Source organism: Papaver somniferum, chromosome 9 (genome assembly GCF_003573695.1).
Source record: "Papaver somniferum cultivar HN1 chromosome 9, ASM357369v1, whole genome shotgun sequence".
In the NCBI taxonomy this organism is placed as follows: Eukaryota; Viridiplantae; Streptophyta; class Magnoliopsida; order Ranunculales; family Papaveraceae; genus Papaver; species Papaver somniferum.
This window is the reverse complement of record NC_039366.1, coordinates 186,300,272-186,324,274: the sequence shown is the minus strand read 5'-3', so window position 1 is coordinate 186,324,274 and position 24,003 is coordinate 186,300,272. Positions and strand designations below refer to the sequence as shown.

General features: G+C 37.0%; 1 pseudogene; it reads left to right on the top strand.

The window, feature by feature from the left end:
• The first annotated feature begins 11,905 nt into the window (after positions 1-11,905).
• Positions 11,906-12,994, top strand: LOC113312975 (annotated as a pseudogene).
• Positions 12,995-24,003: the final 11,009 nt, after the last annotated feature.

The window sequence follows — 24,003 nt, the reverse complement described above, 5'->3', positions numbered from 1 at the left end:
GTCTGGAGAGCCATTTATCAGAACAGCTGAGGTGGTGGTAGTGATGCATTGCATAATTTTTTAGCACCATTGCTCATTGAAGCCAATCTTTGTCATAATAGTATTGAGGAAATTCCAATCCCCTCTACCAAAGGCTTTAGCCATATTAATCTTTATCCCCATACTCCCACTCTCACCTTTGGTTCCTCTCTTGGATCTCATAGCATGGATGATTTCATGTGCAATGATTATGTTATCAGATATTTGCCTTCCAGGTATAAATGTTGATTGGTATGGTGATATGATTTTGTTGAGGTAAGGTTTCATTATCTGGGCTAAAAGTTTGGATATGATTTTGTAGGTTGTATTGCAGAGACTGATGGGTCTGAATTGACTTGGAGATGTTGGGTTTTCCACTTTAGGGAAGAGGGATATAAAGGTGGAGTTCAACTCTTTTAGCATATGACTTGATAGAAAAAAGTGTTGTACATCTTGACAATATCTTCTCCAAGGATTTCCTTATTGGCTTGGAAGAAATTTGGTGGGAATCCATCAGGACCTGGGGTCTTGTCTTTTGCCATGCTGAAGAGAATTTCCTTAACTTCATTATGATCTGGAGTCCTGTTGAGAACAGTGTTGTGAATAGTGGTGATTGTGGTGGGTATTAGGTTGATGATTTCTGGGTTTATGAGTGTATTTTCAGTAGTAGCCATTTTGGAGAAATGTTGAGTGAAGCATTTCTTTAATGCTTGATGATCAGTAATCCAATTTCCATTGCTATCTTGGATGGTATCAATCTTGTTTCTTCTTGTTCTGCACTTCGTAGCTCTATGGAAGTAGTTTGTGTTTTGATCCCCAAGTTTGATGAAGTGGTCCATGCTTTTAGTCTTCCAAAATTGTTCTTCTATATCCTTCCAATCTTTGAGATTATGTCTGGATATGGTGATAGCTTGATTTCTGTCAGCTCTGAAGTAGTTTTTATGCAACCAGTGAAGATGCTGCTTGCATTCCTCAATGTTAGTCTTGATGTTACCATAAAATCCTTGTTCCATTTTCTGAGATGAAGTTTAATGTATTTAAGCTTCCTGGATATAAGGAAGGCACTTGAGAAATTGATGTTCTTTCTCCAACACTCAGTAATAATCTCCTTGCAATCCTTATGATCCAACCAGGGACCAAAGAATTTGAAGGGGATTTTACCAGTTTGCCAAGACGAATTTGAGTTGAGAAGAATGAGGTGGTGATCAGATCCAATAACCAACATGTTGGATATAGTTGTATTGGAATATAGAAGAATCCAACTATCAGTTGTTGATCCTCTGTCCAATATTTGCTCAGTGAGAGCATAAACACTTCTTTTATTTGACCATGTAAAGGGACAACCAGTGGTGCCCAAATCCACAAGGTCCAATTCAAGAATTTTGTTGCTGAATAAAGTAGCTTCATTGGAATCAATAGGTTGGGCACTGAACTTTTCAGTGTCATGCAGAATGAGATTTAAATCTCCAATGACCAACCAAGGAAGGTTGTTTGTGGCAGCAGTATTTTCCAGCATTTTCCAAGAAGTAATTTTACTGTTAGTATCATAGGGACTACCATAAATACCAGTATACAACCAAGGGGTGCACTGGCAGGCTTAACTATAGAATTTATATGGAGATGAAAATGATATCAGGGTTTAGTTTATTTAGCATATCATTTAGGTACCTTTTAGTATCCTTTGTTCCCATGCCTTGATAATTCCATGCCAAAGAGGTAAAGAATTGCCAAAAGTAGGAAACAAGAGGATATTTGGTAGAGAGTCTTCTAGATATGGTGTTATTTATAGCAAGTAAGTTGAAGTGTAAGTAAAAGATAATAAAGGATATTAGTAATAACAAATGTTGGGTATAGAAATGTACCATAGTTTCAGAAGTGGAACTGCCTGAGTCACCATTAGCCATTGCCAGATTGTTGGAGTCCATGTGCATTGCAGAGTGATCCTCTTGGTCTTTGAATCTTTTGATACAATCAGAGTCCAAGGCATTGGAGTCAAAACTATTTTCAGCTTGTATGGGTTTCTTTCTTTTAGGCTCTATCATATGCATGGTGGGTGAAGAGATGGTTTGTTCAAAAGCATGTGCCTTCTTTTTTGCCTTCCATGTTTCTTTTTTCTTCTTAGCTTGTTCAGCCTCCATTCTTTCTTTTATTTGGGCAAGTGTTGGCAAGGAGTTAAAAGTGAAGGGTTTTGGTGGGGGAGGTTGGGAAGATGCCATCAGGATCCACAACTTGGTGTTGGTCATTCTTTTAAGTACTAGCAGTTTTGGTTCTTGCAGCATCCTTCATTCTTGGGAGGTTTTTCTTGTAGTTTCCAGCAATTTTCTTCGCCAAATCCATCTTTTTGTTTCTGATTTGGCAAGCCAAAACATTGGGGTGAGGTATATCTGTTTCCAAGGAAGTGGATGGTTGAGCTTCAAAAAAAACTGGATCTTTGGAGGAGGAAGCAAGATTTGCAATTGCTTTTTCAAGGTCCAATTTCTTTGCAATTTTCATTTTCACCTCAAATTCAGCTGCAACATCAACATCAGAGTAAGGCCTGTGGATAACATTTTTGCCAGCTTGCATAATTTTTTGTTGCTGAGTTAAAGGAGGGGTGTTGGTTGTGGTGTTGGGAGATTTTGATAAAGGATTTGAGGTTGATTTGGTGGCATGGGACAAGGGGGTCTTGGGTGATCTAGGATTCTACAAACTTTACAGAATTTTATTTCATTGAGAGCATAGGCAAACTCAATCCAGTGAGAAGTAGTAGTGGTTTCAAAGGCTTCAATGCCAAATTTTAGACCTCTAGTAACATCAATGGTGAGTTTTACCTCCAAGTTCTTCTCAAATCTGTCTCTCCCATAGGCCTTTTTTGCTTCTTGATACACTCCAATTGGTCTGAGGATGCCTTGGATGTCAGGGATGATGTGTGTTGGAATTCTCTTAATGAGTAACCATATCATCACCTTTTTGAATAGTTCCTCATCAATAAAATCAGGACCTCCCATTGGGACACCAACCAGGACCATGAGCTTGTTAAAAACACCTCTTGTACCTCCTTTTCTTAGTGTTGAATAATCCTCTTCATGAGTGAGTCTGAGCATGTAGTAGTTTCTTCTCCTGTTCCAGTTATCCACTTTCACTCTACTGTGAATTTCCCAGTGAGCATTGATGAAGTTGCTGACTCTAGAGGTTTGAAAAGATACATTGCTACAGAGCTTTCCAATAAAACACCGTTTCCAGTCAAGTGTTTGTTTGGTTTTGATATTCTCAGGATTGATGAAGACTTTAGGGAAAAAATCTTCAGGGATGGAAAGAGAAGTGTTCATCTTGTTAACAAGGTTGTCAATGCTAGGTGTATGTGTGTTGGAGGAGGAAGCCATAATGAAAAAACAAACAGTCCTGAGGAGCAGGATGGTAATAGGGTGATGTTCACTATCTTGAGAAAGGTGATTGTGAGGAGTGACCAGGAAGTGGTAAGAGTTGCAGGATTTAAGTTGAAATAATTCACGGGTTCATAGTGTTGGTTGCTATCACCATTTGTTTGACTAGGTGAATCATTGGATCCCGTGTAATTATGTTGTGATTGAAGAGTGTTGATGTTGAAATAGCAAAGGTAGTTCCTGGAAGATGATTGGGGCCGTACATATTTCCCATGTGGCGAAGTAGACTCATGCTGGAGATAGTGCTGGTTGGTCAATGGTGCTTTGTTGCTTTCCCTGCTAGAACATAAGTGGTTAGCATAAGAAGACAAATATGACCTTTTACCTGCTGCAGCTTCATTTCGGTTGGTTTTTGGTGTTGCACATTTTTTGGTTAGCAACACTGCGTCCACTTAGAAGATAGCTGAGCTTTAGTTGATAAATCATCATGTTGGACCAGGTGGTGGGGATCTTAACAGGAATGACCATCGGGTATGGGTCAGGGGTTCTCTCATGAGCGAGTGACGTTGGCCCGAAACCGTATGTACCCGATGAGAATGAAGAGTTGCATTTTCCAAGTGGCTGGCACCGTTCCGGATGAGCCAATAGAGATGTAGCATTATCTTTCCTAGTTCTTATAGGCTTGCCAATAGACTTGACAATACTCGGTTGTGTCTGTTTAGACAGTCTTGTGTGATGATTCGTTGGAAAGATTCGTTGGTGATTCTTGATGAACGACTACGATGAAGAGGCAGTTTCTCTTCCAAAACTTATAATATGAAGAAAAGAGAGGGGCCTTTTCATTTTCTTAATCATTTTCTTTGGAGCAGAAGAACTTTTGAAAGTGTTTTCCACAGACAGAGTTAAGAAGAAAACATGCCTCGAGTGTTGTATTGTGATGGTGATATTGTTGAAGAAACTCCAGAAATCCTGATGGAGCGTACATTGGATTGGTATAATCCTAATATCCCCATTCACCAGTTTTCCATATGGAATAACTTTCCCAAATGGTAGAGAAGAAGTTAACCACACCCGCAACTTTAACTGGCATTGGGACAACTTGCGACATAATAGTGAGCTGAAGTTGGAGCAACAGTATGACCAAATCCCTCCTGGTCATGGTTATGTTATGAAGAGGCCAAGGTTTAATCTTCCATACTCCGATCAGGTAATCAATTTGAACATGCATGAAATTGGAATTCTTTTTTTTTAATGTTTTTGATTTGGGTTCTTGAATTGATAAATGGGTGCATTTGTGAGTAGGTAATTACTGATGATTGCAACACTACACCAATGTATCAAGTTAATGCTGAAGATGGGGATGAGGGGAGGCATATCTTCCAGGACAGCATCAATGAGGTTGGTAGTGGAAGTGGCAGTGGTAGTGGAGACGTTGGTAATTCTGGTGGTAGAGATAGCAATGTTAATGGTAGTGGGAGTGGAGATGGTGGAGTAAATTCTGATGGTATAGATGGTAATGGGAATGGTGTTGATGGAGGAGATGGTGATAATTTTGGAGGTCCAAGATCCTCACCTTTTCCAAATGGAGATAGGGTGTGGGGGGTTGCTGATGGTTGGATTGTTTATATTACTCATCCCAGGAAGGGACAATTTGTGGTGAATGAAGGAGTGGTGCTAGTGGGTGATCGGTTTGTAGTATGTGGTGGGGTGCGTCAGGGTTTCTATGCCGTTACAATGCCTGCACCTGTGAGAGCTGCAATTCGAGAGAATGCCAACATTCTTATCCCTTCTCATTCTGTGATTTTCCCTCAATTGGATATGCTGAGCCCTGTGATTGGTAGAATTGCGACCGAGGTAGCTGCCATAAAAAATGAAGGGTATGGGGAAGTTAATCCTCCCCATGAGGAGCCAGCAGTAGTTCCAGTACCAGCAGCAGCACCAGATCCAGTAGCAGTACCAGAACCTGCACCAGAGCCGATGCCCAATCAAGATCCTACTCATCCTCCTCCTGTTCCTGCACAAGAATCTATAGGAATGTTTGGGCAAAATATCTCTGCCTGATTTGGTAAGTGGAGCAGTTAAAGACCAAGACAAGAAATAATGAGGCTTATTTATAATATATATTAAGATTCTGTCTTTATTGGAAGTCTTTGAAATACTTTTTGTTTTGTTGAATTTGGGTTTTGTGTTAACATAGTTATTTTTATGTATGATGTTTAAAGGTAAGTGAACAAGTTCCTGAGCACATTGTACAATTGTGACAGACGGGCTAGGCATGACTTCACATCTTTCTTTGAATTTGGGATTTTTCTTGGTGAGATTTCTAAAACTGCTTTGATTGCACAAATGGAAATTTAACATGATATCTAATGTTCCAAAAAACATGATATTAGTTTTTGATTCCACTCTGTTTGAATGTAGTGTAGTGATATTTATGTAAGAGAAGTAGTCTAGAGAATCTGTGTTAGATATAGCAGTTTGTAAATTAGTCTCATAGAGGTACTCTTAAAGAAGGTGAGATTTAGAGAAAAACATACCTCAACAAACCTGTTTAGATGCTTCCATTGATGCATTTGGGATGTGGTATGAGTACTTTTAGGTATATGCCAGTGCTGTTGCGGAAAATTGATGTTGTTACTTATAAATTTCTGCAAGAGGGTGCAGAGGTTCAGTATGTGGTCTTCAGATTTAAATAGGTTGGGTGAAACAGATAACTTAGTGACAATTTTGAAATTGTAATTTTTGTTGAGGTGTGTTCTAAGATGTAGCTGAATGTGATTGTAATTCAGTCCTAAGTAGGCTTGAGAATTGTAGATTTTCATGGAAGGGGGAGACCCAGCTTCCAGACTTGCAGAATCTGTGATTTGGGTTTGAGTAATTTTATTGATTTTAGTTTTAGCTTTTTCTTTCGTATTTCTGGGCAGATGGGTATAGTTTGAGGGATTTGGGATTTCCGGAATAAACATTGTATCGATTGAATTAGACATAGGAGAAAGCAAAAGTGAATGAAATTAAGAAAAGAATTAGATAAACTTCATTGAGTGTATGAGAAACACAATGGAAGTTTCAAAGGACTTTGAAGTTTAGTCCGGCTGAATCCGGTAGGAAAAAATAATCGTTGAATCACTAGCCAACAAGGATAACGACTAGAAATTGACGGAAGAAGAATGAGAAATCGGCTACATGAGAGAGAGAGGGAGTCGTACATGAGAGATAATGTGTTTGTCTTCCCAACCGTAAAAAAATAAATAATATACTTATGATATTTCTATTGCTGCTTAAACCTTCGGCATTGGTTTAATCTTGTGGTTACACAATCATATTTCTGACATCAAGGTTTTTGCAGGATATATCACAAGTGCAGTATACGGAGAAGCTCTTGCTTTGAAAGGAGCGGTGAAGTGGGATAAAGAGTTAAATCTACACAATTTAGAGGTGATAACAGATTGCATAAATGAAACAAATTTTTTGAACAACAAACCTTCGAGCTGTGAATGGAGAACAACAAATATACAAGAAGAAGTGAAGGTTCTTTTGGGATATGTAAATACTAGAATCTACTATGTAAATAGAAGCTTGATTAGGGAATCAGACAAGTTGGCTAAATGGGAAAGATGTAAAAAAGGTATTTTTTGCTTATCTAGCACCCTGCATATAAGCCTTAAAAAATCTATCATACAAGCACTTGTAAATGGATGTGACATCTATGTATATAACTTTTCGTAAGTTTTAATAAAATCTTTTATTATTGTTGCTTAAACTTTATATAGTCGGTGAAATTTGTAAAAGGGATTATTAAGTGGGCAATCGACAAAAGAACCTCTTATACTTTCTATTGCTTTCTTATCTTTGAATTTTTAGGGGCGACCCCGAAGAAATTAGGGGCGACACAAATAAAAAATGTCACTCAAGCGTAAATCTAATCTACCCTTTATCTCCGATTTTTCGAAATGGCTAATATGCCCTTTTATAATCGGTAGAAAACATAACAATCGGTAGTTAATATAGACTAAGTAGTTACCGATTAATGTGTGGATATTTCGACTAATATGCCCTATTATAATCGTTAGTTTATAAATACTAAGTAGTTACCGATTATAGGTTGCCCCAAAATGAGATTTTTCTTAACTCCTTCATTTGATGAATTTTGAAATCTTCCATAATCAGTAGAGATTCCAATTTATAATCTACCGATTATAGGTATCCCCAGATTCAACCTTGGACAAATTCCATAGGTTTTGAGGGTACAGAGGCAACCATAACCACTTGGTTTGTGTTTTGAGTATAGCCATAATCGGAAGCTTAATAGGTTACAAAACCTCCCGATTATGGGTTGCCCCATAATGAGATTTTTCTTAAATCCTTCATTTGATGAATTTTGAAATCGACCATAATCGGTAGGTATGGTAACCTATCAATCTACCGATTATTATATTTGGAAGTTCAACGAGTGAACTTACTTTCCGGTTATGGTGTTGTTTGGATACTAGAAACAAAGTTTTCTTCACATAGACTAATCGGTAGACAATAAAATTATAAAAATTTTATTATTATAATCGGAAGATCAAGGAGTGAACTTACTTTCCGATTATGGTGTTGTTTGGATACTTGAAACAAATAGGGGGTTAGTCCTCGAGTGATTTGGGGGGAGTTGAGTGTATTTTGAATCTTGTGGATTTTAAGAGAGTTTGAGGGAGTGCGGGAGTTTGAGAGAGTTTGGTGTTTTTGAGTTCAGGGAGTTTGGGGGAGTGTAGGGAGTTTGAGAGAGTTTATTAGAGGGAGTTTGGGAGAGTTTGGGGGAGATTGAGAGAGTTCACTCCTTATTCATTCTCTTTTAAGAAACAATAAATCCTCATTCGCAAATAAAAATGATCTTTAATAAAAAAAAATTAAAAAGAGTGTATCAATAGTATGTTATTGTTGTGCAACGAGATAATTTTTTCCCCTTCATTTTAACGGTCTCCATATAATTCTAACTCCCTTTGTTCACGAATATTTTTCCACATATCATCTGATATACTCTTTCTCCATGCGTTAGCTTCTTGACGTTGTTGTTCTTGAGTTTGTGTCAAAATTTCGTCGTCATTTTCAAGCGTTGATGGATGGCTATCTTCCTCTTCCTCGACTGGAAACTCATCTGAACGACATTCTTTTCGCAAGAAGTTGTGTAAGCCTGCACAAACGGTCACTATCTCCGCTTGCACTTGATAAAGAAATGGAGGCTGAGACTTAAAGATCAAGAAACGAGACTTCAAAACACCAAACAATCTTTCAACTACATTCCTCAAAGAAGCATGACGCATGTTAAATAATTCTTCAGCCTTTTTCGCATGATTACCCTTACCAGAAAATTCTTTCAAATGATAACGTTGGCCACGAAATGGTGTTAAAAATATCGCCAGTTTGCAAACCCACCATCCCCCAAGTAATATTTACCTGAATAAAACACAAAAAGAAAACTTCGTCAAGTAGAACCCAAATATAACTTAACCAAAAAATCAAAACTTCACATTAGATAAAAGAAAAATTACCTTGCGGTATTTTCAGTCCATTTATTTTTTTCATTGCGTGCTAAGTATTTTCGAATCAATAGCAGACCCTTCCCATCCACTAAGCACGTATATGAACTTCAAGTCGAAATTGCAAACCTCTAACACATTTTGAGATGTAATTCAATGTCGATTCGGATAAACGGTTGCATCTCTTTTCTTTACCATTGCTGGGATATGTGTACCGTCCATAGCTCCAACGCAATCCTTAAAGTAAGGATAAAATCGTGTACTCTCTCGAATTTTAGTTGGAATTGCACTTGTTGGCTTAACCATCATCTTCGGGGCTATAGCATTTAAAGCTCGTAACATCCTGTTGAAGTTTTTACTAATTGTCCATCGAGAGCGACCAAATGTGTCACGTATTCTGCAATATCGTGAACTTTGGCCAACAATGAGTAAAAATGTACCAAGCTTTTCTTAAATAGAAGCACATCTTGTATCAGGTAATGGTGTAGTTTCTCGAATGACACAACATAGTTTTACAAAAATATCAGGGTACATCCTATAACTTCGTCGAAATTCTTCAGGATCTTCACGCAAAACTCTATTTATATATTTATACCCAACTAAAGTAACTGGCATCTCATTGGTTTTTCAATATGCTGATTTTGTATGTATTGCGATTGCTTAATTATATCCATCAACCATGAATGCACCGAGGAAAGTATATTCAAAAATATGGATAGTTCAAATTCATCATTTCTACTTACTTCATCATCACTTCTTTCTTCTTCTGTATCGAAGGTTGGATCTTCACTATCAGTAGATAAATCAAAATCAGACATGTTCACCTAAAAAGATGATAAACATATTTTTTTATTAGAATCATCATATCTCAAAAGCATAAAAGTATATATGTGTATAGAAAATACGCATATAAAATATAAAGTTCATAGATTCAAACCATAAAGTTGTCAATCCATAACAATTAGTAGCTCAATCCATAACCATAAAGTCTCAACTAAGGGGAAAAAATTAAATACTAATAGTTAAAGAAACGAAACGACCAGATTTTGTAACTCTAAAATCCCATTATACCTAAAAGAAACTTGCAAAGATGACAAGTTTATGCTTTTAACTTTGAACCAATCCATAACTTTCTCGCTTCAGGAGTAAAACGTCTTAATAAGTTCTTCTTGTGATTGGTGTCGAGCATTTCAATCACTTTCAGCTTATCTTCCAAAGAAATTTCAGTCATGCCATAAACAAGATCCCATACTTCGTTATCTTTCTTATCCTTATCAAGTCTGCACATTTCCTTTTCAATTTTGCGATCTTCTTTCTCTTTCGCAATAAGAGCATACATTGACTCAATAGAAGAAGCAATCGATGAACTGTTGACAATCAATTTCTCTAGGTAATCAGACTGCTCAGTAGGATTAGTTGATGTAGAAGAGTCATTAATGTCACACCTTGGTCTTTTCCTTGGTATCGTTTTTCTGACATGAATTTTCTTTGTGTGCATATCTTGAGTTTCATCTTTACCTTGTTCGTCATTGTCCTCGGAGGAATATCCCACATATGATACGTTAAAAGCACTATCATATTGATATCGTTGAGTATAATCAACATCTAAGTAATCCTCTTGTTCATCTTCTTCATCTTCCTCATTACAGGTTCTATCACTTGTACCCTCATGGGTAAGATCAACTGTAACTTTTCCAGATGCACATTTATTCCCAAAAACAATAAGCAAGTCACCATAGTCTTTACCATTTTCTTCCCTTAAGTGAATTTGCTTTGGATGACTCTGTTAACACACAAAAAAAGGATAAAGCATGAATTAGAACTCTGCATAAATTAGAAGAAAAAAAGTTCACATTCAATTGTCGGTAAATAACACACATATATCTCAAAGTAATTGTTCCACATCTCGTTGGTTCCAGTAATCATCTTTTTACCGTCATCCCAACCGAATCCAGAAGTACAAGATTTAAACAAATCCTGGTATTCACCAAATCTTTTCTTGAACCATTTATATTCCCTTTAAAGTTCTCATAATATTTGTCACAATCACATGCTTGGTTAAGTTTTGTAAGTATGGAATCTACCACTAGTCTCTTAGTAAAACATCCATTAGTGTCTTTATTCTTATCAAGTGTAGCTTCTACCAACAGTTCCAATAGTTTCTCAGTCTCTCGTGTTGTCCATTGTTTGTAATTCGAATTCGTGTCCGTATCCGATTCCGTATTCTTATTCTTCCTAACATTCTTTTTCTTCTTGTTGTTTTCAACAGGTTGGCTGGAACTATCCATTCTATGGTGTGACAAGTTAGCTACATTGTACTTAGAGTAAGACTAGAACTTAGGGAGGTCAACAGAAAAATTAATGGTCCTTTGACGAAAGGATTTTCTAAAGACATAGTTCGTAATTATACATCGAGGGGGAATGTGACTTAAGCTCATTAAATAATAACTTTGCATGAAGGATACCCAACCTTGTTAACTGGAGATCCCAAGATCAAGGTTTCGAATGAGACAACTAATTTGTGGTGGGTAAAGGTAAACACTATCAGAGAATTAATTCTCTGTCCCTTCCCTATGGTATAGATTGTGATAGTGTGACTGCATGTGAAGGATGACTTTTAATAAGTCTTAATGAGTTCTATAGTTTCAATTTAAGATTGAAGTGGGGTGTAGCAGTGAACAATCTTGATGGAACTCACCTATCTGAATGAGGAAGTGGGTCGCTTCCTATGAGAATATGAGTTGATTCTCTAGAGCATTCTGAGAAACAAGACGTTCATGGACAAAATGGACACAACGGCGGAGCTTGGCATCAACCTTGGAGATATCATGTGTGGTTGTTATCGCGAGTTACACCAAATGTTAGACAGTTCAAGACCTTATGGACACCGGCTAATAAGTAGTTCAGGTAACATCTCACTAAACAAAGGTTCAAGACCTTATGGACACCTATGCCTATTCGTGATATTTCTTGTTTTTTGTGTTTTATCGTAGATAAAACAAAAAGATGTCAGGAGGAAGAATAGATCCAGAGTGTTATAATAATAAATTCAGAAAGACTTTTCTTAAATTCTTCAAAGAAAAAGATCAGAAGATTCAATCATCTCTCATCTTTGCTAATGCCCGGTTCAAGCTAATTTTCCTAGGATCTCTTCAACCTAGCTCTACGCTGAGTAAGCTGATGAAGCGTGTCTGTAATACTCTAAAACGTATTCGTGCAGCAGAAGCCTGTGTTGCAGCTAAATTAATCGAAACACATGGGATGACAAGCTCAAAAACACGGAGTAAAGCTATGTCGATACGAAAAGAATTTGAAGAACAGTGGGCTACACCAATTGAGAAACTAAGAGTAGTTGCTGATGCTATGACTGCTGAGATGCACGCTGGTCTTGCTTCTAAAGGTGGTAGCAAGCTTAAGATGCTTAACAGTTATGTTGCTAATCTCCCTACTGGAGATGAACATGGATTATTCTATGCCTTGGATCTCGGGGGCACAAACTTCCATGTGTTGTGTGTACAGTTGGGTGGAAGAGATGGACGTGTTGCTAAACAAGAATTTACCGAAATCTCAATTCCTCCTGAATTGGTGACTGCCACTTCAAGCGAACTATTTTGATTTCATTGCTAAAGAACTCGCAAGATTTATAGCTACGGGAGGATAAGGTTTTTTCCTCCCTCCTGGTAGTCAGAGGGAATTGGGTTTCACCTTTTCATTCCCTGTGAAGCAGTTATCGATCGCATCTGGTACTCTTATCAGGTGGACAAAGGTTTTCTCCATCGACGATGCGGTTGATAAAGATGTGGCCTTAGACAGACAGGGTATATATATGCGTGTTGCAGCTCTGGTGAATGACACAATTGGTACATTAGCTGGAGGAAAATACTTTAATAATGTGTTGCAGCTGCAGTTATTTTGGAAATCGGAACAAACGCAGCATATATCGAGCGTACACACATAGGAGAAATGGTAATCAACATGGAGTGGGGTAACTTCCAGTCATCGCACCTTCCTGTGACTGAATACGATCAGGATTTGGACCAGGACAGTCTTAATGTTGGTGAGAAGATTTTTGAAAAGACTATTTCTAGGATGTAAATCAATAAAGAATAGTCTATAAATGAAGTCGCTCTTTAGGAAGTGATCAGTCATCTCAGTATAATGACAGTGGAGCTGATGAGCAGCAAACAAATTGTTCAAGTCCCGAAAGGTAAACAACTTTCCTGCAAAGATGAGGCCATAGATGTGGAACTGGAACACTAGATTTTGCGAATCGAAGTGCGTTCTCTACCGAAAAAATCATCTGTGACAGTACTAGTGAGTATTGTGCATCAATCATATCCTTAAATAATTATGAAAAGGTACATTGGAACTCGTTTTAGGTACCAACCCACATCTTGATATATATCTTTGATTAGGTAAATCTCTTCTGGAGTAGAAATTGATACTCAGGGTTAGTTAGCATTCCTAATACAAGTCTTGTTTGTGATTTTCGTTGAAAACTATATTGGTAGTATACCTTTATAATGAGAATGTAGAATAAGAACATTTTAAAATATGCTGGGAATTTCAACTACAAAGAGAAGTGGGTAGGTTTATCATGTTGGTTTACTATCCTAGTTGCCATCTTAAACTTACTGGAAATACTAAAATGTGGGGGCACCTTTGGCCATAGTCATACTTGGACGGATTCAAGGCATTTTGGCCAGTTGAGTTGCTTATGCATCTGTAGGCTAGTGCATCTTTTTGTTCCCAAAAGGAACACTTGACTTAGGTAATGATACATAAGTAGATGTACAGAAAGTATTCTTAATGGTTAATCAGATGTGGGACAAACTACAAGTTTTGGAAATATGAAATGTACCTGATATAACCATATTATACATATATGTGTAAACCTGGATACTTATCGTACCACATGTCTCTATTATGATATTTTGTGATGTGATGAAATCTTGTGATGTGACAAACATATAACTGTTTTACATCTACTAATAAATCGGTGTTATTTAAGATTTTACAGGAAACTATTATGCGGTTGAAGTGGTCTAAAGGATCAGTATGTTTTACAGAAATTTTGAGGATATAGTTTCTGTCTAACGCGTTTAGTATGTGTTGTAAAACAGATTTGCATGTCCGCGTTTAACCTGGGAAATCACAGGGATGCTCTGACTAAAGGATCAGAGATTGGAATGCATGAGGTACATATTTAATTTCACATATGTGATATATATTGCACTAACATTAATCTTGAGGAAGATGTAAAGAATGTACTACTGAATAGTACATGTATTTTTTATATGCTTTACAACCACCTATGAAATATGTGATATTTACGACTTGACTGAAAGACCAATTGGTTGATTTGATCTAAAGGATCGAAGGGAACCAAAAGATATTCTGAAGGAAATGGTCTTTGTCAAACTTAATGTGTGTTGTAAATGTGCAGTATATCAGGTGTATACAAATACTCTTGTATCTCAAGAGAATTACTGAGATGATCTGATTAGAGATTTGCGATACTTGAGGTACATCTTAAATTGTGTATGTAATACATATTGTACTGACCTTAAGAGATGTTGTTGTTTCAAGCTATGGATAAATCTTAGCCTATGTGTGTATCCTCTTAAGGAGTGTATGTCTATGGAAGTCCTTAAGACAGACAAGATGAACTTGTATTTTGAAGAAATCAAAGTTCGTGTACTTTAATTCAAGCATAAGAGGAAGACAAATGATTACTAAGATGCTTCTTATAAGATATTCCTATGTGATCGAAGCCTAGCCATCATTGCAGAAACTCAATTGACTATGTGAGTCTAAATTAAATGAACAATGACAAAGTCTAGACATACTCGGAGAAGGCTTATTCGGTAAGACAACTATACTCTTTAATGAAGTAATTTTAGTTGATTGGTGAAGTCAAAAAGAGGTCTCAGTAGACATGTAAAGTCAAAAGAGAACCTCATAGACTTAGGGAGGTCAACAGAAAAATTAATGGTCCTTTGACGAAAGGATTTTCTAAAGACATAGTTCGTAATTATACATCGAGGGGGAATGTGACTTAAGCTCATTAAATAATAACTTTCCATGAAGGATACTCAACCTTGTTGACTGGAGATCCCAAGATCAAGGTTTCGAATGAGACAACTAATTTGTGGTGGGTAAAGGTAAACACTATCAGAGAATTAATTCTCTGTCCCTTCCCTATGGTATAGATTGTGATAGTGTGACTGCATGTGAAGGATGACTTTTAATAAGTCTTAATGAGTTCTATAGTTTCAATTTAAGATTGAAGTGGGGTGTAGCAGTGAACAATCTTGATGGAACTCACCTATCTGAATGAGGAAGTGGGTCGCTTCCTATGAGAATATGAGTTGATTCTCTAGAGCATTCTGAGAAACAAGACGTTCATGGACAAAATGGACACAACGGCGGAGCTTGGCAGCAACCTTGGAGATATCATGTGTGGTTGTTATCGCGAGTTACACCAAATGTTAGACAGTTCAAGACCTTATGGACACTGGCTAATAAGTAGTTCAGGTAACATCTCACTAAACAAAGGTTCAAGACCTTATGGACACCTATGCCTATTCGTGATATTTCTTGTTTTTTGTGTTTTATCGTATTTTTATTCATGTGGGGAATCATTGGAAAAAATACAGTTTTATGTGAATAAAAATTAATAATAAAACGGTTTTTCCAAAAAATAAAAACACCTTCCAAATTTATCTCTTCATTTTTTACGAGATAAGTTTACCTTATATATTTTGGATTTGGGTTAGGGTTTTATATAAGAAGAACCTATTTTTATTTCCGATATAATAAGATTGAAAACTTCTTCTTCTATGTTTTTTGAAACGAGGGTTTAAGTACGCTTCATGTGTTTTCTGCTGCCAAGTTCTAGATAGAATAAGGTTTGAGTATGCTCTTCAAACTTTATTGAGATTGTTGTATCTTGGAGGCAGATGTCCAGTAGGGCTATAGCATCATCCTTTTTGGAGTGTAGCAGGGCATTTTTGTCTTAAGGACAGCATGTTGAACATGCGCCTGAATCCATAATTACAAGTTTCTTCTTTCTATGGTGTTTAGAAGGATGTTCAAGACATCAACAGATGACCAAGGAGAAGACACAAAAAATCAGATAAGTGCCTCTTATATTATTTAGTTGTTTGATCAATTTTAATTGTTATTCTCCAACACATTCTTTAACCAAATGTCAGTCATACGTACGTACTGATGATCACTATTAACTCATAAATATATAACTAAGTAGGGAATACTATAGTAATGAAAACTAATACTTATGATTATTTCTTTCCTCTTTTAGTAGATAGTTAATAAAAATTTAGCAGAAGTTGCAATACGCTCAAACATACAAACCCAAAGGGAACCATTGGAGGAGATAGCGTACTCAAGTTCATGGGGATTAATTCTGAAAACCAAACCATATTTTGAACCAGATTAGACATGCACACAAATACAGATACAAACACATGCAGAGATTCAAGATCTCTCAGGGGAAACAACAGATCGAGAAGGGTTTTTGACAGAGAGTGAAGAAGAGGGTTTTGATTGTTTATAAATCCTTTCCGGAATAAACCGAAAAACGGGTATGAAAAACAATCAAAATAGTAGTACACAAAACAAACTATAAACAATCAAAACAAACAATCATGGAGATCAAAGAAGAAAAAAAAGATAGAAAAAAAACATATCTGAAAGCTGAAGCGTTTCCTCTTATTTCTCCTATATTTTTCTCCTACCAAACGCCCTCCCAAATCTCTACTCTTTTTAGAGATTTGTGTACAAGAAAAATAACACTATCAACTCTTCAGAACTCCCCAAAACAACCAACTCCCTAGCATTCTAGGGTTTTACCACTAACAGGGGAGTTCAAGAGTTTTTTCAAACTCTCCCACGGCTAACTGGGGTTTTCTAGGGAGTTTGGGAAACTCTTATGAACTCTCCCACGACTAACGAGGATTTTGAGAGACTCCCTCAAACTCCCCCACGACTAACGGAAAAAACCCAACTACTCCCAACTCCCTCGAGGACTAACACCCTGAAAGTTTTCTTCACATAGACTAATCGGTAGACAACAAAATTATAAAACTTTCGATTATTATAATCGGAAGTTCAAGGAGTGAACTTACTCTTCGATTATGGTGCTGTTTGGATACAAGAAATAAAGTTTTCTTCACATATACTAATCGGTAGACAACAGAATTATAAAACTTTCGATTCTGAAATTATTTTGCAAAATCTCCAGAATCGGTAGTTTCATAATATAAATATCTCCCGATTCTGACAAAAATTGAAAAATCCTCAGAATCAGAAATTTTATGAGTGAATTTTTCTTCTGATTATGCTTCAAAATTAAACAGTTTCATATCTCTGCATGTGATTCGCTTGCGAGTCATCGTTAAATGCATAAATATAGTAATAAAATCATTCATAATCCATAAAACTAACCATTCACAAAACCATAAACATAATGTACTAACTTATAATCCGACTCAAACCTTAAAAACGACATAATCCGACATAAACTTTGAAATCCATAAAGTTGACAAAATATTGAGAGTTTGTCTAACTCTTCTTTGCTTTGACTTTGCGACCTTTACGACCTCCATGAGTTGGAACACCATCATCATTTGGGACTTCACCTTGAGTGCTCGATGAGGCCCGAGATCTTTTGTTCACCTTCTTTACGAGTTTCTTTCCTTTTTCCCCGAACTGAGATGCATACTCTTCATTTTCAGCGTTATCAATCAACTCTTGAACCTTTTTTATCTCCTCAATTAGCACAGGCTCTCCGGACTGTATGCAACTAGTGCACCATTTGGACAAATTCTTGAAACCTCTCCTGCTGTTTTTATACATAGCGTAACATCAAACGGTTAGTACTCATATTTTGACCCATAATACTAAACTAAAATAAGAAAACAATACGTACCAATCTATCAAAACCCGAAGGTTTTGCTTTGAAGATACTCTTGTACGGGGCTGTGTGATTTTCAATAAAATCACGGATTACACGAAGACGAGAAATTTTCCGGTACCAATCCATATAGTTGGGAGTAATTTCAAAACCTTGTTTGACTGGTCTTCCAGAGTGGATCAAGTAATCCATCCTTATATCCCAATGGAATGTAACAGATGGTTTATCCGAGTAAATCACTGTGATAGAATCTTTAACAGACACGCAATGTTCCAGATCCAATGTGAAATCTCCATTCATCTCCACCTTTGGTATACCTTGTACATAACCGTGTTGTCGCATCACCCTTGAGGCATTGTATATCACATATCCCGTGGGGTTCCACAACGGTCCAAAATAAAGGGCCAAATCGGACCGACCCGCTATATGTCCACTAGCTCGGTCTTCCTTGTACGGATCAAAGCATACATCTTGGGACTTCAGTGAGTCCAGAACCTCCCTCAAACAAATCAATTGCTGCTCCTTTGTCCTGGAATGGTTGTCATCGAAGACGTACTTTTTTCCTCTAGGGTCACCTTTATCCCACGCCGGGTTTTCAGTGGCCAATTACAAGATAGGAAAATGGTCATATATCCATGTCTATATTGTCATTTATTCAAGTATTAGGAAATTAAATCTTCAACTAAAGAAAAATAAAAACATAACTAAGTATGTAGAGTTAACAAAAATACCTTTAGTAGACTCACGTTCCCGACAATTTGGATAATTCCAAGCCTCAACGCCTTTCTCAACTCTTCCATCAACCACGCATGGCATGTCGTGCCCCAAGAGCTACTCATTCACTTTATCGATAGGACGCAGAAGTTGTAAAAGGTTGGCGTCGACCCGATTGCCACTGGTATTGGGGAAAATGACACATCCAAATACACATAAGAGATATGCGGTTGCAGCGTGGTTCACTTGCTCATCAGTTAAAGTTCCTTCCTCTTCTTTTTTCTTGGTGCCCTTGAACATATCCATCAGAGTACCCATGTTGAATTGTCTAGTTCTGTAACTCATGCATCTAGCGAACTCAATTTTTGATGTCTCAGCATCCCAACCAAAACACTTATTAGTTAGATCATAAAGTTTATCCTAATCTAAGTTCTTTGTGTACTCATCCCTGACACCTTTACCATGGTCAGCGAGTCTAAGAATCTGCACAACATCATCTGGGATAATCGTCATCTCCCCAAACGACATATGGAAGGTGTCGGTATCAGGATAAAGCCTCTCTGCAAGTGCCGATATAGTCACCCGGTCATGTTCCAACATTGAGTTCTCGGCATCATTAGACAACCCGGAGTTTGCAATAATTGTCTTGAACCTTTCACATTCATCAGATAATGGTCAATCCAGCAGTTTAGTTGGTGCGGCGGTGGGTTTCAGTATACGAACCACATCGCAATGATATTATTAAACACACAACAAGTTAAAATTTTTTTTAGAATAACCTAAAACTATAACCCTTAATTTCCATCTCATTACGAACAAAACGTTAATACGTAAATAAAATGGATACGATTATTACCTCGGTTTCATATATTTCTTTGGCCCAGGACATGAGTCTTTGTATCCAAATAACAATTTTCCTCCATCCAGCGACAACCCAAGGATTTCACTTTCAGGAATATCCTTCACCTTCAGTTCTTTTGGGATAAGGTGTTTCGCTTTCTTTAGAGGAGGATTTTTCTTTTCAGCTTCTCCTTCCGCTTGCGTACCGCTAGGTTGTCCTACTTCTGATACTCTAGGTTCTGGTGCTTCTGGTTGAACAATATATTGAATTTCAGCTTCTGATTATGGAGAACTTGGTTGAATACCTTCTTTAACTACTGTAGCAGTTGGTTGAACACCTTCTTGAACTCCTGGGGAAGTTGGTTGAACACCTTCTTGAACCTGTGGGGCAGTTGGTTGAACACCTTCTTGAACTTGTGGAGCAGTTGGTTGAATACCTTCTTGAGTGCTTTATTCCTACGCCTTTCCATCCGTGCACTATCCGAGACAATTGCATCTTCGGATTTTTTACCTCTCCTATCCCTAAAGTACAATAGGTTCATAAATATATGTTAGCAAGCTATACAATATATACAATAATCGGAAGTTATATTTCAACATAATCTTCCGAATATGCAAAATCGAAAGCCAAAATAGAGTCTACCCTACCAAATACTTCACACTCGGTAGCCTTACAAAACTAATTCCTATCGAATATAGAAAATCGAAAGCCAAAATAGAGTCTATCCTACCGAATACATCATAATCGGAAGCTGATTAGGTTACAATACCTATCGATTCTGGTAATCGGTAGTGAATGTATTTAACGTAAGTTCCGGCTATGGGTTGCCTCAAAATGAGAATTTTCTTAAATCCTTCATTTGATGAATATTGAAATATTCCATAATCGGTAGAGATTCCAACTTGTAAATCTACCGATTATAGGTATCCCCAGATTCAACCTTGGCCAAATTTCATAGGTTTTGAGGGTACAGTGCCAACCATAACCACTTGGTTTGTGTTTTGGATGTAGCTATAATCAGACGCTTAATAGGTTACAAAACCTCTCGATTATGGGTAGCCCCAAAATGAGATTTTTCTTAAATCCTTCATTTGATGAATTTTGAAATCTTCCATAATCGGTAGGTAAGGTAACCTATAAATCTACCGATTATAGGTAGCCCCAGATTCAACCTTGGCCAAATTTCATAGGTTTTGAGGGTACAGAGCCAACCATAACCATTTGGTTTGTGTTTTGGATGTAGCTATAATCGGACGCTTAATAGGTTACAAAACCTCCCGATTAAGGGTTGCCCCAAAATGAGATTATTCTTAAATCCTTCATTTGATGAATTTGAAATCTTCTATAATCGGTTGGTATGGTAACCTTTAAATCTACCGATTATAGGTAGACCCAGATTCAACCTTGGCCAAATTACATAGGTTTTGAGGGTACAGAGCCAACCATAACCATTTGGTTTGTGTTTTGGATGTATCTATAATCAGACGACGAAGAAAAAAAATGGAAAGAAAGGGTAAGTGTCTAGCTAGTAGCGTAATGACGATAGCAAAATATGGACAATGAAATGCACTAAAAACCATTAATACCTTCCTGAAAGGGTAAGTGTCTTTCTCAGGAAGGTATTAATGGTTTTTAGTGCATTTCATTGTCTATCTTTTGCTATCGTCATTTCAATGAAATCTGCCATAATCGGTAGCCATACAAAACTAATTCTTATGAAATATGCAAAATCGAAAGCCAAAACAGAGTCTATCCTACCGAATACATCACAATCGGTAGCCATACAAAACTAATTCCTATGAAATATGCAAAATCGAAAGCCAAAACAGAGTCTATCCTACTGAATACATCACAATCGGTAGCCATACAAAACTAATTCCTACCAAATATGCATCATTTTGTGTCCAGAAAATATAAAGTGGTTGAGCCTAAACAATCGGAAGCAAATTACAAAACATATCACCCGATTACTGCGTCTATATTACTTTACTTCCCTAGTATATTCGGAAGGAAAAAACACATTTAACTTCCGATTATGGTCGATTTAGGGTCCAGTAATGAAAAACGTTCTTTAATCGATAGGAAACATTGATTTTTAGCACCCGAATATGACCAATGTTCTTGTGGAATGAAGAATTCGACCACAATCGTAAGTTTAAAACAATAACTAAACTACCGAATCTGGGTAATAACAGAAAACCCTAAAAAAATGGATTCGTCGAATTGAAGCAATAGAAACCAAAACAATGGTAGAATCTTACCTAATCGGGTCATTTGAAGTTGCTTGAGAGTTTGGCTACCAGAATCTCCTACATCAGGGACTTCATCTTCTTCATGTTTTTCAGTTAAAATCTCTTTATTACGGGCATGCAGTCCAATGTTCGGATGTGGTTCGAGCTTTCGTACGTTCCTTATCTTTCATCTTTATAGAGAATAATCGACGATGATTCGATTCGACGATTAACGATGTATTCGGAGGGGAAGAGGAGAGGATTTTTCCTCTCTGTAACCGGAAGGGAAGAGGAGAGAAGATGAGTTGAAGTTGAAAAGAAGATAAATCAAATGAAATGAAAATGTGTTGATATTGGTTTTATCGGTCAAAAGATATAATCGATAGTTAATACCATCTCATTAGCTACCGATTGTTAAGTAGTCCCAAATTTCAATTAAGCAAAATTCTTTAAATTTTGAATTTCTCGAATTTCCTAATCGTTAGTTTAGACATTTTTTTTTTGCGTATGATTATATAGTAGCCCCAAATTTCAACATGGAAAAATTCTTAAGATTTCTTATTTCTATACTTTAACAATCGGTAGTATCTTCTAGTTACTTAACTCCCGGTTCAGTATTCACAATCGGACACAAAAATACTTCCGATTATGTAGTAGCCCCAAATTTCAACATGGAAAAATTCTTAAGATTTCTTGTTTTTATACTTTATCAATCAGTAGTCTTGTGAGGTTCATGTTTCTACAGATTGTCATAGAAGCCAGGTACGTGTTTGCCACAAATTCATATCAATCGGTAGTATCTTTGAGTTACTTAACTCCCGATTAAGTATTAACAATCAGACACATAATAACTTCCGATTATGTAAGGGCATTAACGTATTCTACTAGCCTTTAGGACATCCCTTAACGTTGTATATGGATTGGAAATAAAAAAGTCGCTCCTAATTCCTTCGAGATCGCCCCTAAAAATGCCAGGTTTCTTATTTGGATCGGTGAAATATATTGTTTTAACTCTTATGATATTTCTACTGCTTTGAGCAGACCCTGAAAAATGTTTGGCCTCATCTCCTTCTCCCTATAAGGGAGATGAGATTTTTAACTATTTTGTCCGTTCTTGCGCGCTAGAAACCTCTTTTTTCACTCCCTTAGAGCAACCACAGTCACACCAAATTTAGGGACTATACCCAAATTTGGTCTAAAACTGAAGCGCAATGTAGAGGACCATAGTTATATTTGGTCTGGAAAATTAGGGTTTGAGACTAAATGTAGTCGTCAACCCAGACCAAATCAAAATATAGTGAGGCGTAGATATAAAGACGTGTGATGTTAGGCGTGAGTATAATGAGCGTCTAGGACTAGGCGTTACTATAGTGAGCGTTTGATTGTGAAGCATTAATATAATTAGCGTCTGAATGAGGCGCGGTTATAAACACCGTCTGGAAAACGTTTACTATATGTACGCCTCACACCAAGCGTTGTTATAATCTCCTCCCCAATTATATAGTACTTTACTCTCGCCCCACGCCAGGCGAGAGTAATATATGCGCTCCACGGCAGGCGTGGGTAATATTTGCGTCCCATGTGTACGTACACAATATCCACGCCTCACTACCATACGTATCTTATACGCCCGCTTAACTTCATGCATTATTATATCGTCCCCCAGACCAAATTTTAATTCTTTCACCATTGTGCTTCACCTCCACTAAACTCATTTTTTTTAAAATTTTTAGTCTGGTATATAGTATTTAGTCCTGCCCATGACTGTGGTTGCTCTTAGAAGCTATAATATGGTATACTTTGTCTTGAAATGGCATGTTGTAAATGGCTTGTTCAGGACAGGAAAACCTGATTTAGCTCATGACGAGGGGAATAGTCATACAATTTCCCTTGGCGTAAGTGGTTACTTATACATTTTTTTTTGGCGTCTTATAACTGATAAACTGATGAAAAAAATACGTTATTGCTTTTTGGCAGTTTTGCACAATTATTTTTGTTTGAGTAGGCATACTTAAAACAATGTAGTCATCTTTTCTTATACTTGCTATTACTTGCCTTTGATGCATTTTGATCTCCATATCTCGATTAATATTTCTATGAGAAAATTTTTAGGAACCAACAGTGGAAGCAACGCATGAGGTCTACTAAAAGGTTGGAGCATGGCTATTGCCTTAATAGGTTAATGATATGATTTAGGGTTCTTTCATTGTGAAACTTAGATTATATTGGATTTCTTGGCAAAATAGATGTCATTGCTAAAGATGGTTTTGTTAATAGCTTAGAGCATCTTCAACAGTGGGTGTTAAAAATCCTACGTGAAAATTTTATTAAGACCCTTGTTTAGGAGGTTTTGCACATATAGTAAGCATAGGATTCCATA